This window comes from Eumetopias jubatus, unplaced genomic scaffold (assembly GCF_037043125.1).
Source record: "Eumetopias jubatus isolate StellerSeaLion01/CBP00866 unplaced genomic scaffold, mEumJub1_p1.0 scaffold_1, whole genome shotgun sequence".
In the NCBI taxonomy this organism is placed as follows: Eukaryota; Metazoa; Chordata; class Mammalia; order Carnivora; family Otariidae; genus Eumetopias; species Eumetopias jubatus.
The window spans coordinates 121,573,895-121,590,988 of record NW_028274807.1 but is presented as its reverse complement, the minus strand read 5'-3'; the positions used below and the strand labels follow the sequence as shown (position 1 = coordinate 121,590,988).

General features: G+C 38.7%; 1 protein-coding gene across 5 annotated transcripts in view; it reads right to left on the bottom strand.

Annotated features, from left to right (window-relative positions):
- Positions 1-17,094, bottom strand: part of PIK3CB (phosphatidylinositol-4,5-bisphosphate 3-kinase catalytic subunit beta) — a 197,043-nt gene that overhangs the window by 149,735 nt on the left and 30,214 nt on the right. For 4 of the 5 annotated variants that reach the window (XM_088026062.1, XM_028099135.2, XM_028099136.1 and 1 more), the window contains exon 2: positions 4,613-4,718. The exons of the other annotated variant lie outside the window; for it this stretch is intronic. The gene's annotated coding sequence lies outside the window, so the exon portion shown is untranslated. The remainder of the gene's footprint in view (positions 1-4,612; positions 4,719-17,094) is intronic. 5 annotated transcript variants of the gene reach the window in all.

Sequence of the window (17,094 nt, the reverse complement as noted above, 5' to 3'; positions counted from 1 at the left end):
CTCAAACCTTTCTACCTCCTCCTGTCAATTAACCACTCTAATATTTAAACTACTTATGTATTTAAACTACTCTAATGGATCATTCCCCTTTACCTAAAATATACTACATGCTAATGCAAAAATATCTCCTATATGGCTAAGTCCTCACAACCGCACAAACTTCTTGAAAAACATTCTACTTTATTCTTCACGCTGTGTAGTTTGTAAAACCATTTACTTAACTCTTTTTTTTAAGAGAGAGAATTTTAAGCAGGTTCCACACCTAACACGGAGCCCGGATTTGGGGTTCAATTTCATAACCCTGCGACCATGACATGAGCGGAAATCAAAGAGTCGGGACACTCAACTGACTAAGCCACCCAGATGTCCTTAAGTAACTTAATAGTTAAATTCAGTGATGCTTTCCAGGGTATTAAAATCCTTATCTTTCTAGAGCATCTCATCCCTCTAAAGAGCCTCTCCCTGAAATTCTTTACTACGCTTCAAAGAAAGATGCTGCATGATTCTGGTCTCCTTAATACTTTTCTTATTTCTCCTTTACAGATTCTTTTTAACAACATCCACTCATTTACCATAGGCATTTCCTAAAGTCCTGCACTTAACATTTTTCTCTCAGCTGGGGCCCTGGAAATGTTACCTACTTTCAATTGACATTCTATGTGAATTACTCCAAAATCTATTATATCCAGGTCCTAAAGTATCTTTTTCTAATTTCCAGTTTCATATTCCCACAATTAAGGAAATACTCTAAAACTTCTACCTATAACTCAAAAAATGTGTCTAAGAAAATTCATCATGTTACAGTCCCACCCACTAGACCATTAGTACCAGTCTTTCCTCATAGTTTCCTTATTTCTTCTGTTCATGGTACCATCATACTTCAAGCCACCGTAACTCAAAATCTTGGGATTCGTTTGTATGACTCCTTTCTTCCATATTCTCTGCCAAATCTAATTCTGAAATCTCTGAGTCGAATGAACTCAATCAGGTACTCTTTATTTCACTTCTACAGCCCTGATCACAGCTGTAATTAGCCAATTCATTTCATGAATATTTGTTAAGCACTTAACTTGCCTGCAAGACTAGAAGCCCAGTTTGGCTAGCAAAATAAGCCCAGGCAGGTAATGTCTGTCCTTGTTAATATAACATAGACCATATAATTTATCACTGGATGAACCATGTAATTTATCATCCAAACCAGTAGACTTAAAAGCAAAAGAGGGCATTAAAAATAGGTGAACAGGGGCACCTGGGTGGCTCAGTCGTTAAGCATCTGCCTTCAGCTCAGGTCATCGTCCAGGGTCCTGGGATCGAGCCCCGCATCAGGCTTCCTGCTCAGCAGGGAGCCTGCTTCTCCCTCTCCCACTCCCCCTGCTTGTGTTCCCTCTCTCGCTGTGTCTCTGTCAAATAAATAAAATATTTTAAAAAATAAATAAACAAAATAAAGTAAAAATAAAAAAAGAAGGGCGCCTGGGTGGCTCAGTCGTTAAGCGTCTGCCTTCAGCTCAGGTCATGATCCCGAGGTCCTGGGATCGAGCCCTGCATCGGGCTCCCTGCTCGGCAGGAAGCCTGCTTCTCCCTCTCCCACTCCCCTTGCTTGTGTGCCCTCTCTCGCTGTGTCTCTCTCTATCAAATAAACAAAATCTTTAAAAAAATAAAATAAAATAAAACAAAAATAAAAAAAGAAATTGAAGACAACACAAATAAATGGAAAGATATACCATGTTTACAGACTGGAAGAATTAACATTGTTAAAATGTCCATACTACCTACAACAATCTACAGATTCAATGCAAACCCTATCAAAATACCAACAGTATTTTTCATAGAACTAGAATAATCCTAACATTAGTAGAGAACTACAAAAGACCCCAAACAGCCAAAGCAACCTTGAGAAAGAACAAAAACTGAAGTATCACAATTCTAGATTTCAAAATACACTAAAAACCGATAGTATTCAAAACAGCATGGTACTGGCACAAAAGTAAGACCCACAGATCAACGGAACAGAATAAAAAGCCAAGTAATAAACCCATACTTATGTGGTTAATCTACAACAAAGGAGGCAATACACAATGGGGAAAGGACAGTCTCTTCAATAAATGGTGCTGAGAAACTGGACAGATACATACAAAAAAATGAAACCAGACCACTTTCCCATACGGTACACAAAAGTAAACTCAAAATGGATTAAAGACCTAAATGTGAGACCTGAAACCATAGAACTCCTAGAAGGAAACACAGGCAGTAAATTCTTACACATCAGCCTTGGTGGTATTTTTCTGGATTTGTCCTCCCAAGCAAAGAAAAGCAAAAATAAATAGTTGGCAGTATGCCAAAATAAAAAGTTTCTGCACAGCAAAGGAAACCATCTACAAAATGAGAAGGCAACTTACTGAATGGGAGAAGATATTTACAAATTATGTATCTGATAAGTAGTTAATATTCAAAATAAATAAAGAATTTATACATGTCAACACCAAGAAAACAATCTGATTTTAAAAATGGGCAGAGGCACTGAACACATTTTTCCAAAGAAGACATACAGATAGCCGACAGATACATGAAAAGATGCTCAACATCACTGATCATCAGGGAAATGCCAATCAAAACCACAATATCACTTCACACCAGTCAGAATGGTTAGTACCAAAAAGACAAGAGGTAACAAACATTGGTGAGGATGTAGAGAAAAGGGAATCCTCGTGTACTGTCAGTAGGAATGTAAATTGGTGCAGCCACTTTGGAAAACAGCATGGACTTTCCTCAAAAAATTAAAAATAGAAATACTGGGGCGCCTGGGTGGCTCAGTTGGTTAAGCGTCTGCCTTCAGCTCAGGTGATGATCCCAGGGTCCTGGGATCAAGCCCTGCGTTGGGCTCCCTGCTCATCAGGGAGTTTGCTTCTCCTCACTCAGCCCCTCCCCCAGTTGTGTTCACTCTCTCAAATAAATAAAATCTTTAAAAAAAAGAAAAAAGAAATAACCATATAATTAGGTAATTTCACTTCTGGATACTTATGAAAAGAAAACAAAAATGCTACTTCAAAAAGATACATGCACCCCTGGGCGCCTGGGTGGCTCAGATGGTTAAGCGTCTGCCTTCAGCTCAGGTCATGATCCCAGGGTCCTGGAATCGAGTCCTGCATCGGGCTCCCTGCTCCTTGGGAGCCTGCTTCTCCCTCTGCCTCTCTCTCTCTCTCTCTGTCTCTCATGAATAAATAAAATCTTTAAAAAAAAAAAAGATCTATGCACCCCTATTTTTACTGCGGCATTATTTACAGTAGCCAAAATATGGAAGCAGCCTAAGTGTCCACAGATAGATGAATGAATAAAGATGTGATATACATATATAAAATGCAGTATTACCCATAAGAAAAGTGAAATCTTGCCATTCATGACAACATGGATGGACCTACAGGATGTTATGCTAAGTGATATAAGTTAAAGGCAAATACCTTATGATTTCACTTACATGTGGAATCTAAAAACAAGGAAATAAACAAACAGACCCCTAAATATAGAACAAACTGAGGGTGGTCAAAGGGGAGGGTAGTGGCAGGGTGCATGCAACTCTTGATCTTAGGATTTTGAGTTCAAGCCCCATGATGGGCATAGAGATTACTTTAAAAAAAATAAAAATAGTAAAGATCAATAAAAATTTAAAAAAAATAAAAACTGGGATGCCTGTGTGGCTCAGTTGGTTAAGCATCTGCCTTCCGGTTGGGTCATGATCCCAGGGCCATAGGATCGAATTCTGCACTGGACTCCCTGCTCAATGGGGAGCCTGCTTCTCCCCCTGCCTGCTGCTCCCCCTGCTTATGCTCTCTCTCTGACAAATAAATAAAATCTTTAAAAAAAAAAAAAGATAAAAACTAAGTCATGGGGATAAAAAAGTACAGCGCAAAAAAAAAGTTGGGCGATTACAGAATGATATATGCCAATTATATTTCAAAGCTAGGGGAAAAAGTTTGGCATTAATTGATCTACAAGAGGCTTAAACCAGGATATATGGTCACGCTAACTGAACTCCAGTACTTAGGAAAATGATTGCTGCAACCTAAGTACATTCTACCTACTGATTTAATAAATGAATTCGAATGAAATATTCACTTTATCACCTCCTCTTCACTCTTTATTTTGCTGCAACCTTATTTTCAGCCACAAACACTGTCTTGAAAGGGGCAAACAATAACCTCCTAACTACCAACTCCAAAAAAGCTCCAAAAAGCTTGTTTTCAATTAACCTCTCTAAACAGCTTTCAACAATACTGTCCCCTCCTCTGTCCTTCATGAAGCTCTGTTAACAATGGGATAAACATAATCCTAACTATCAGACTATTTTAAAACAACGCCTAGGATTTCTACCTAACACAGAGATTTTAACTAAAAGATTTAGAATCTAGGGGTGCCTGGCTTGCTCAGTCAGGAGAGCATTCAATTCTTGATCTCAGGGTCATGACTTCAAACCCCATGTTGGGGGTAGAGAATACCTAAAAATAAAATCTTAAAAAAAAAAAAATTTAGAATCTAACCAATATTCCCATTTTCCTTCTATTTTTCAACTTCTGGAAAATGAACATAAGTAATTAAAGATACAAAATTAGATACTTACCTCAAAATGACAGCCCCCATTTCAGTCTTTTAAGATATCAGATGATGACATTACTTATTTTTTTAAACTGAAGTTTTCGTGGAAGACTTTCAAATTAGAAGACACACTACAAAAAAGGGTGAAGATAAAAGGTATTAACACCTAAATGAGCTAAATTAAAAATAAATGTATTACTTGTATGACATGATTGTTTATAACTGTTTTTTTAAATATGGGGAAAAATATAAAAAACATATGAACTACAATATTAAAATTGTAGAGCATTAGAACAAGAAGGGAACTAAGTAGACATCCTATACAACTATCTAAATCCTTTCATTCAGATCACCTCTTTTTGAAACCTCTTTTCTGTAACATGTTAATTTTCTTTCAACTTCTCAACCTATTCCTCTATCTACATCATAAGCTACTATGGATAGCTTATTTCATTTTCCCCTTCTTTAATATTTGAAACACACACAATATATGGAAAGATGCATGCAAGCAAACATAAGATGTACACTATAAATCACCATCCCACAGATGATGGGGATAACCAATAACATTACATCTACCTACATGCCCCTCTCATCCCAACCTTTATCCTGAATAATTATTCCATTACTGTTTAAAACAGAACTTTGTCATACATGTATATATTCCTAAATAATGTTTTGTTTAGGTTTGTATCCCTGACTCCCTTTTTCAGCTTGATAAATTCATATGCTGATGGAGTCTTCAGGGATGTGAATTTTGTCACTCAAATATTTTTCTAAGCTTTATCCATGTTACCTTTTAATTGCTCTACAGTGTTTCATTATGTAAATATGCCACAATGTATTTATTCTGTTTTCAAGCATTTAAGATGGTTTAAAGTTTTTTGCTTTGATCAACATTATTATACAAGTCTCCAGGTGCACATGAACAAGAATTTCTTTAAGGTATGCTTTTTTTTTTTAGATTTTATTTATTTATTTGACAGAGAGAGACAGCAAGAGAGTGAACACAAGCAAGGAGAGTGGGAGAGGGAGAAGCAGGCTTCCCGCGGAGCAGGGAGCCCGATGCGGGGCTCGATCCCAGGGCCCTGGGATCATGACCTGAGTGGAAGGCAGATGCTTAACGACTGAGCCACCCAGGCGCCCCATCTTTAGAGTATGCTTTAAACCTAGAAGTGGAATTGGTGGGTTATAGGACATGTAAATTCCCAACTTTACCAAAAATGCCAAACTGTCTTCCAACTGTATCACTCTACCAACTCACCAGCAGTATGTAAACTGGTAACACAATCCTTTCCAATACCTGGTAAATTCAGATTTCTTAATTTGAGGCAATACAGAACTTATACCATGATTTCAGTTTGTATTACTTAATGAGGTTGAAGACCTTTTCACATGTTTATTAATATATATGTTCCTTTCTACATTCCTTTGTTCATAGTTTTGGTCATTTTTATTGGGTTGTGTTTTTCTCATTACTTACAAGGCTTTATATTATGTAGCCACAACAGGCTACATAATTTGGAGGCCCAGTGTAAAATTAAAAAGCAGGGCCATGGGGTGCCTGAGTGGCTCAGTGGGTTAAGCTTCTGACTTTGGCTCAGGCTGTGATCCCAGGGTCCTGGAATGGAGCCCCACGTCAGGCTCAGGCTCTGTGCTGGGTGGGGCATTGCTTGTCTCTCCCCTCTCCTTCTGCCCCTCCCCTCACTCAGGCTCTGTCTCTCAAATGAATAAATTTTTAATATCTTTTTTTTTAAGATTTTATTTATTTATTTGAGAGAGGGAGACAGAGGTGGCTAGAGAGAGCACAAGCGGGGAGGAGAGGGAGAAGCAGTCTCTGCAGAGCAGGGAGCCACACTTGTGGCTTGATCACAGAACCCTGGGATCATGACCTGAGCTGAAGGCAGGCACTTAACTGACTGAGCCACCGAGGTGCCCCTCCAAGTCAGAAATTTTAATAAAAAATTCAAGCATCTGGTTAGAACATTTTTACATTTAAAGATGTAAAAGAAAGGAGAAAAGACTTAATCTTCAAGTTTCATAAAATTAGTAGGAATTAAAGGAGAGCATAATTGTTGCTATAAAGGTTGAAAATCTTTTTCATTTTGTAACTTCAAAATAAAATTCTGTGAGAAGCAAGTAATTTAATTCTAGTCTTGGTTTGTTTTTGTAATAAGGTCAATAATATTCTTTATAAAATTAGAAGAATGTTATAAAACATACTTTAGACGATGTTAAAATATATCAAACTGCTTACTTTTCCAAAAGTAAAGGACTCAGTCAATTCAAAAATAACCACAATTTGTTGGTGCAGGATGTTGACAGTCAGGGAGGCTATGCATGTCGGGGCAGGGATATAAGAGAACTCTCTGTACTTCCTACTTAATTTACTATGAACCTAAAACTGCCAAAAAATGATGTCTAGGGGGGAGTCTGCTTCTCCCTCTGCCCTTCCCCCTGCTGGCGCTCCTGCTCTCTCTCAAATAAATAAATCTTTAAAAAAAAAATTTACTCTTAAAATTCCTACTAAAGGGCGCCTGGGTGGCTCAGTCATTAAGCGTCTGCCTTCGGCTCAGGTCATGACCCCAGGGTCCTGGGATCGAGTCCCACATCGGGCTCCCTGCTCAGGGGGAAGCCTGTTTCTCCCTCTCCCACTCCCCCTGCTTGTGTTCCTGCTCTCACTGTCTCTCTCTGTCAAATAAATAAATAAAATCTTCAAAAAAAAAAAATTCCTACTAAAACTTGGGCACCTGGGTGGCTTAGTTGGTTAAGCGACTGCCTTCGGCTCAGGTCATGATACCGGAGTCCCGGGATCGAGTCCGGCATCGGCTCCCTGCTCAGCAGGGAGTCTGCTTCTCCCTCTGACCCTACCCCCTCTTGGGCTCTCTCTCTCTCACTCTCTCTCTCTCTCAAATAAATAAATAAAATCTTTTAAAAAATAAATACATAAAAATTTAAAAAAATTCCTACTAAAACTTTAGGTAAAAACAATGTTATTAATAACTTTACACATGAAGATCCACTCTCACAGAAAGGAAAAAATTCTGGACAAACAATAAACATCCATTAAACTTTAAAAAGACGTGGGGGAAGATTTCAAAAGCTTAACCAAGCACTGAGAATGGCATATAAACGAACAAAAACCCCTATACAGAGTCTATCTCTAGTCCTTGTTCAAGTAAAAGTACTTTTCTACAAAAACAGAAACAAAAAAGATACTATGCCTCAATCATGCAAGTTATATTATAATTTAAGAGCTGGCTATCTATTCTATTTAAGTAACAGTGATTTCAGCCTCCCAATCTCCACCCACAAATAAGCAAGCAAAACCAGGTAAATTCAAAAATCACTTCATGGTGTAAGTATTCATCTCTTTCCACTTCACCTTCTTCCTACTGAACTCAGAGTACTCCTCACATACTAGCACAAAGTCCTAGCCCTACATCAAAGGATAAAGTAATGTAATTTCTACCACATTTTTTTTTTACAAAATGCAATTAGAAGAGTCAAAAATATTCTTTAATACCTAGTACCCAGTAAAGAACCAGATTAAGACAGCTAGTATAACTGTCTGTTTTTCTTTTTGTTTAACAAATGGAGATTATATATTCAGGGTTTTTTAAAATAAAGTTTTCAAAAAACCAATATAGCCACAAGCATAGGGAAAAAACGGACACTCTCATTAGGGGATAAAAATAAAAATTAAAACCACAATAAGATACTTTGTAGCCACCAAAGTAAGTCAAATTTAAAGAAACTAAGAATACCCAGGCTTGCTGAGAATGTGGAGCAATGGAAATTCACATACCCTATGACATAGGAATTCCATCATAGATTATACATCCAAAAGAACTATGTACACATTTCACCAAAAGATATTTACTAGAATGATAAATAAAACTACAGAGACACCATTTTCCACATATCAGTTTAGCAAAAATCCCTGTTTGCCAAGGTACTTTCTATGGATTTATTTATTTTAGAGAAAGAGAGAGTTCTTGGGTGCATGCGGGGGTCGGGGGAGGAGCAGAGGGACAGGGGTAAAGAATTTCAAGCAGACTGCATGCGGAGCATGGAGCATGATAGGGAGCTCCATCGGAGGACCCTGAGATCACCACCTGAGCCGAAAACAAGAGTCCAAGAGTCCAACGCTCAACCAACTGCACCACCCAGGCACTCTGCCAAGGTACTTTCGTGTAAAGGCTGTGAAGAAATGCCTATTATCAGGGTGCCTGGGTGGCTCAGTTGATTAAGCATCTGCCTTCAGCTCTGGTCTTGGTCACGCTTATTCTCTCTCTCAAATAAATAAATAAAATCTTAAAAAAAAAATGCCTATTATCCACCATAACAACAAAATGGTAATTATGTGAATTATGTGAAAGATGTAGTAACTAGCCTTAAATGTGGTAAATATTTTGCTATATATACATATGTCAAATCATCACACTGTACACCTTAAACTTATACAATGTTGTATGTCAATTAAATCCGAATAAGCTTGCAAGAGAAATACACATTAGCTCTTATAATCAGTGGAAGAGTCTGGGTCCAAACATGAGGGCATTTTGGCAGTATCTTTGTAATCTATCAAAATTACAAAGATATATGGCCTTTGATTAGTAATACCTCATCTGAATTGATTCCATAATTTTATACTTGCTTATGGACAAAATGACATATACAAGGTAATTCACTACAACACTGTTATAATAATAAAAAACTGTAAACAACCCGGGGTGCCTGGGTGGCTCAGTCCGTAAGCGACTAACTAGATTTTAGGTCAGGTCGTGATCTCAGGGTCGAGGGATGAAGCCCTGCATTGGGCTCCACACTCAGAGTGCAGTGGGCTTGTCCCTCTCCCTCTGCTCCTCATCACTCCCCCCACCACCACATGCTTGCACTTTCTTTCTCTCTCTCAAATAAATGGAATCTTTTAAAAAAATTTTTTTAAAAACTAGAAACAACCCAAATGTCTACCAACAGAGAACTGATTTAAAAAAGTATCCAAAAGGAAACCATACAAACTAAAAAAATAAGAAGAAAATAAAATAAAAGTATGCATACTCTATGGAAAATCTTCTGTGAAGATTTCCATTGTTAAGAAACACAATATGTAAAGGGAAAAATGGGAAGACCAATTTGCAGAATAGGTATAATATGCTGGCTTTGGTGGGTTTTGGACAGCAGAGATAGAAAGAAATAAGAATCTGTATTTTTATTTTCTTTATTTACATAAAGAGACTCTAGAAGAATACATAAACTAATAAAAAGTTTCCTGGGTGGGGTAAATGTGCTGGAGGAATGGGGTAAGACAAGAACAGGATGACTGAGGGCTAGGGTGGGAAGGTTTACATTGTTTAACATTTTTATGTTTATTTTAAATTTTTTTGTTTTATTTATTTGAGAGAGAGCAAGAGAGAACAAGGGGGGGGGGCAGGAGCAGAGGGAGAAGCAGACTTCCTGCTGAGCAAGGAGACCGATGTGGGGCTCGATCACAGGACCCTGAGATCATGACCTGAGCCGAAGGCAGATACTTAACTGACTGAGCCACCCAGGCGCCCCTAAATTTTTTATGTTTAAAAAGTTTTTAATCCCACAGGAGTTACTACTAAATAGATCAGTAAACTAATAAACCAAAATAGGGTCCAAATACTATCAACATACACACATGATGACAAGAACTATTCTTTACCATCTCTGTAACTGAGACCCCAGCACTGCCCATCTATCTCACTGAAGTCTGTAGTATCACTACGTCCATCTGGCTTAAGTCATCAGTCCAAGATCCCTAAAACTTAGTCTTCTAAAGATATTTTCTCTATAATTCCATTCTGCTTCTCTTAGGTTTAAGGTCAACCTCTTCTCCCTTAGTATGTGTATGCACACACACACACACACACACACACACACATTTGTCTAGTCTCTTCAGAACAAAAGCCTCACCTAAGGGTTCTCACAAGTCCAGAGGTTAGTCTTTTCTACTCACCAGGAATTCACCCCAACAACTAAGTCATGGTCTAATAAATAAGGGAATCTACAAAATGAAGCCATCCAGATTTTGCCAACCAAATGAGACTAAAGAATGAGATAACCCCTATCATGAATTATCCTTCTTAACAAATTATATCATCCACTACTCATTTACCTAAAGTGCAAAACACTATGGTATCTATTAAGATGCTGCTCACTCCAAGAGACTTGCTTTAAATCTCATTTTCAGTGCTCAGAAACCAGCTGCGGTTACTTTAAGTGCATGAACAGAATGATCACTAGTGGCCTGAGGCCACCATATTACACAGGTATTTGCCACAGACTTCCCCTCTGTCTTTTCTCAGGAGGGCTAAAGATTATTCAGACTGTTAAATCTTCACATATGTCTGTGCCACCCCTGCCCGTTTCTCTCTGTATTTAACCAAGGTGTTAAGCATGACTGTCACAACTATAACTGTCACAACTGTTATGTTTTCCATTAGGCCAGAGGGATATCATTTGATATTTATCATATTATTGTAACCTGAATTTTACCACCTAAATGTAATGTTCACATGTTGCTACCTACATTAAAATATTTTTTGGTTAGAAAAAAAAAGATGCTGCTCACTCCAGCACCCTGTCCATCAGGCCAACTCCTATGCATCTGTACCAATTCAGGTGACATTTTTCTCTAGAGCCCTTCCTAATTCCCCAAGGCTCACTTCCATGGGATCCTGCTGTGACCTGTGTCAGTGTATTATTAGCTTTAAATCATTACATTACAAATATTAGTTTGCTTATCTTCCCTACTGGACCGTGAATCCCTCAGGACAAGGAGAGAATCATATTCATATTTATAATCCAAGTACTTAGCAAAGTGCCTTTACAAATGGCAGGTAATCAAAAGGGCTCACTAAATGAATTAGAGAAACTACACATGTAGGGCGCCTGGGTGGCTCAGTTGGTTAAGCGACTGCCTTCGGCTCAGGTCATGGTCCCGGAGTCCTGGGATCGAGTCCCACATCTGGCTCCTGGCTCAGCGGGGAGCCTGCTTCTCCCTCTGACCCTCTCCCCTCTCATGCTGTTTCTCTCTCTCTCTCTCTCTCTCTCTCTCTCTCTCAAATAAATAAATAAATAAAATATTTTTTAAAAAAAAAAGGAAACTACACATGTAGGCAAACTGTGAGCATGGTTGAAATCCCACTTAATCTTCTCTTAGACCCAAAGGCATTTTACTTCATTCAGTCTCTGCTTTGAAGGAAACAGCAACTCCAATAACACTCTTCCTTACTGAAATTATTAATATCTTACATTAATATGAAACACTTGAAAATATTATTTCAATCACTTCATGAATGTTGCATAAAACTATTTCAAAAATATGTGTGTCTCGGGGCACCTGGGTGGCTCAGCTGGTTGAGCATCTGCCTTTGGCTTGGGTCATGATCTCAGGGCCCTGGGATCGAGCCCCACTTGGGCTCCCAGCTCAGCAGGGGAGTCTGCTTCTCCCTCTCCCTCTGCCCACACTCGTGCTTTCTCTCTCGCTCACTTTCTCTCTCAAATAAATAAAACCTTTAAAAAAAAAATGTGTGTTGGGGCACCTGGGTGGCTCAGTCATTAAGTCTGCCTTGGGCTCAGGTCATGAACCCAGGGTCCTGGGATCGAGCCCCGCATCGGGCTCCCTGCTCTGCGGGAAGCCTGCTTCTCCCTCTCCCATTCCCCCTGCTTGTGTTCCATCTCTCGCTGTTGTCTCTGTCAAATAAATAAAATCTTTAAAAAAAAAAAGAAATTATGAGTTATAATGACAACAAAAAATAAGAATATATAGCATCTTCTAAGAAGGTAGCCAGGATTATAGGGATCAGACATTTCTCCACATACAAGCTTTCCATTTAGGCTGTCCTAAGTGGCCTAAGGAAGAGGAAGCAGAGACTAGAATAATCAACTATTCATATATACCCAAGAACTATATGGCAGGTGTTTATCATTCAGAATATGTTTTCAAATTTTATCAAATACTGGTGAAAACTAGGAACTAAGGAGAAAAGCAAATTTTAAGGATGCCTGTTAAATACATCCTAGTTAACTGTGAACCTGTCTTCCAAATCCAGGAACTCCACAGAGCTCTCTATTTTGTCAGAGAATGGTAAGGAACAGCAGACAGAAAGAACGAGGAAACAAATGCCTGTATACTGTTCCATGCATACACACATCTATATTTATTTCCGTGTCTATCTAAAAAGACCAGTAATTCATACTGATCTCAGATTCTAATCCAATCACAATGGCACTGAAGCCATATTTACAACTCTCTTTACCACAGTGATAAATCTTTATCTTCAATATATTGAAGATATGTTCGACTCACCTACTCCCAAAATATATAAAGTAGTACGGAATTCCTAATTCAAACAAAAAACAATTCTAATAACAATAGTTCAGTATTTGTTTACAGATTTTTTTGTTTTGAGCTTGGGGTTTATAGTCAAAATTCTGTGTCAATTGGTTTTTTTATTCTCTTTTTTTTAAGATTTTATTTATTTATTTGACACAGAGAGAAAGAGAGTCAGAGAGAGAGCACAATCGGGGCAGAGGAGGAGAAGCAGGCTCCCCGTTGAACAAGGAGCCCCAACACGGGGCTCGATGATCCCAGGACAAAGGCAGATGCTTAACTGACTGAGCCACCCACGCGGCCCTCTTCTCCCTTCAATGTGGTTGTTATTTATTAGAAATCCAATTAGGTTCATTTGTTTGTGTTTTTATTTCATTTGGGTTTCTTCCTTCCCATCCTGATAGATTTTAAGTATTTATTTTTGATTATGTGAAACATTAATATGGTTCCAAAGTCAGATCTACACAAAAAGATAACATTCACAAAAGAACCCCTCTCTCCATCCCTACTACTTTCATTCCCATCCCCTTCCTTTACACAATGTTCCCACCCTAATCCTGTAAGAAACCAATCTCATTAGTTTCTGGATTACCTTTCCTTGTGTTCATTTTTGCACAAATGTGCAAATACTTATCTATATTCTTATTTCCCTCTTTTCTTACATAAAAAGCAACATGCTTTTTTCCATTAACTGTATGTTCTAGAAATTACTTTGTATCCGTTCACAGAGCTCTTTCACATTCTTTTCTTACATCTGCACTGTACTCCATTGTGTGGAATTACCACTGTTGATGGGTATTTATATTGTTTCCCATATTTTTACAATGCTACAATGTAAACTATTGACATCCTCCTGTTCTGCTCCCCCTCAAACACCATCTCAGACAAAACCAAAAACAAACAAAAAAAACTGGCTCTACCTCCAAAACATATCAAATTCACTCAACACTACCACTGTTCCTGACACAGCCTCAGTCTAAGTCATCATTAGTATTTCTTGGCTGTTTGGGGGCAAAACCCTCCTAATCAGTCTCTCTGCCTCTACTCTAGCCTCTCTACAATTCAACTGTGCCCGAGGAACCCAAAATGTACTTTGTAGAGCATAAATCAGATAACTCCCAATTCCTTGCTTAAAAACCTGAGTTGCACCTATGACCTACAGAAACCCTACATCATCTCTTACCTGTCTACCTCTGCCCTCATCTTCCACTCTCTTCCTCATTAACTACTCTTTAGTCATACTGGTTTGTTTTCCATTCCTCCCCACACTTTTTCCTTACTTAGGGCTTTTTTATACTTGTTGTGCTTTCAGCTTAAATGTTCTGCCCCAGGTCATCTGTCACCTTCTAACATTCATGTCTCAACCAAAAGTTACCTCTTCTAAGAGATTTTATGTGTACAACCACAGTTAAGATATAACCTGGGTCATTTTCTACTACTTTATCACCGTCATAATACTTGTTAATTAGTACTTGCAATTCTCATTTATTATTTATATGTTTGTTTCTTCCACTGGAAAAGAGGGAAAGATAGCTTTTTGGGTTTGTTTTTTTTTTTAAGATTTTATTTTTAAGGGGAGCCTGGGTGGCTCAGTCATTAAGCGTCTGCCTTCGGCTCAGGTCATGATCCTGGGGTCCTGGGATCGAGCCCTGCATAGGGCTCCCTGCTCCGCGGGAAGCCTGCTTCTCCCTCTCCCACTACCCCTGCTTGTGTTCCCTCTCTCAGTGTGTCTCTCTCTGTCAAATAAAAATTAAAAATTAAAAAAAAAGATTTTATTTTTAAGTAATCTCCACACTCAATGTGGGGCTCGAACTGTGGAGCCCAATGCAGAGCCCAACGCAGGGCTCAATCTCACAACCTTGAGATCATGACCTGAGCTGAACTCAAGAGTTGGACAGTTAACCAACTGAGCCACCAAGCCACCCCCAAAAAATAAAATCTTAAAAAACAAATTACTGAGAACTCAAAAGCTCGTCTACGTAAGTTATATCAACATTTGTTGAATTTGAAGTTAAAACTGAGGATTTTAAAATATTTACCATGTAAAAGTTAATAAGCCTATTAAACGGGGGCGCCTGGGTGGCTCAGTCATTAAGCGTCTGCCTTCGGCTCAGGTCATGATCCCAGGGTCCTGGGATCGAGCCCCGCATCGGGCTCCCTGCTCTGCAGGAAGCCTGCTTCTCCCTCTCCCACTCCCCCTGCTTGTGTTCCCTCTCTCTCTGTGTCTCTCTCTGTCAAATAAATAAAATCTTAAAAAAAATAAAAATAAACCTATTAAACGTTTACTTAAAACATTTTATTTTTAGGTGCACCTGGGTGGCTCAGTCAGTTAAGCGTCAACTTTTAATTTCAGCTCAGGTCATGATCTCAGGGTTGTGAGATGGAGCCCCACGCTGGGCTCTGCGCTCAGCATAGAGTCGGCTTGAGATTCTCTCTCTCTGCCTCTTCTCCCCCTGCTCGTGCTCACTCTCTCTCTCTCTCAAAATGAGTAATAAAAGCTTTAAAAAAAGTTTATTTTTAAACATATTTTAGCTTTAAAAAACATTTTTCAAAATAAAACTTTTAGTGAGAACAGTAATACAGCTTTATATTTCTGCAAATCTCCTAATGTCTGGCTTAATAGAAGACAGCCAGGGGTGCCTAGGTTTTGGCTCAGGGCGTGACTTCATGGACATGAGATCAGGCCCCACATCAGGCCCCACATTAGGCTCTGCACTCAGTGTGGAATTTGCTTGAGATTCTCTCTCCCTCTCCCTCTGCCCCTCCCACTCCTGCTCTCTCTCGCTCGCTCGCTAAAATAAATAAATAAGGGCACCTGGGTGGCAGAATCAGTTAAGCATCTGCCTTCTGCTCAGGTCCTGGGATTGAGTGCCACACGGGGCTCCCTATTCAGCAGGGCATCTGCTTCTCCCTCTCCCTCTGCCCCTCCCCTCCACTTGTGTTCTCTCTCATGTTCTCTCTCTCAAATAAATAAAATCTTTAAAAAATAATAAATAAATAAAGACGACGACGATGATGACAGCCAGATTCTCATTTCTACTTCTGAATTCAATCTATTGTGATACCACAAGTTATATTGCCTCTTGAAAACTTTCATATTTTGTAAGTGAATGAGAGCAAACTAGCAAATAATGTCTTAAGTTATGAAAACAGTTCTGACCTTACATATCTGTTATGAGTTCAGGGACCACCAGGGTGTCCCCATACTTTGGAAAACTACTGCTCCATTCTGTACTCCTACAATACCCTGCTAGGCTCTATCATTTGCACTTACTACAAGGCATCAGAATTATCTGTACATTTGTCTGTCTTTATCTTAAAGTTCCTTTAAGCCATGAACTATGAGCCTTCAACCTTGCATCCCCAGTACCTCACAAAGCATATTCCATATATCCTTCTCAATAAACACTCCATGAATAAATGATAGAGGAAAATACTCACGCCTTAATATAAAAAGGTATATGCGAATAAAATAGATTTCCCATGTCCAGTTCTTTAGCTAACATAAATGCATAAAAGAAAAATCTTACAATACACTTATCCAGACATAGAATAAAGGATACCTAGTATGACCATACTAGATTACACCTTTTCAAAGTTCAGCACTGAGGGAACTAGGAAAGCAGATCCTAAAAAGTATCTTAGAATGTAAACAAACACCCACTGCTCCAGTCTTCTGTCTAAATATAAGTATCCACCTCTGCAACAAAACAATTTAACCACTGTTTTAAAAAAAATGGGTGGGGAGGAGTGTTGGTGTCTAGGTAGGGAGAGTGCCAGTGACTGATGACTAATACTGAAACAGGTATTCTCAGCTTATGTATTTCCTGAAATTTTGTCAAATTAGAATATGAAAAAATATATTTCCCTGTATTTATTTGTAATGTTTTTCAAATCAATGCCACCTTACATTTCTATGAATGAACATCTTCCTCTCAATCAAATTAAACAACATCATAACATTACTGAAGATAAGACACATATGTGTATGTCTTACTTAACCTAGCCCAGTACCTTGATGCTCAACCATTATGTCTAGGTTCATCCATTAATGGGATATCAAAGTACCGGCACCAAGGAAAAAGAGATCCTTTTGCAGTAAGACTTAGGATGGGGTTGGGATCAAGACGAAGAGAAAAGCT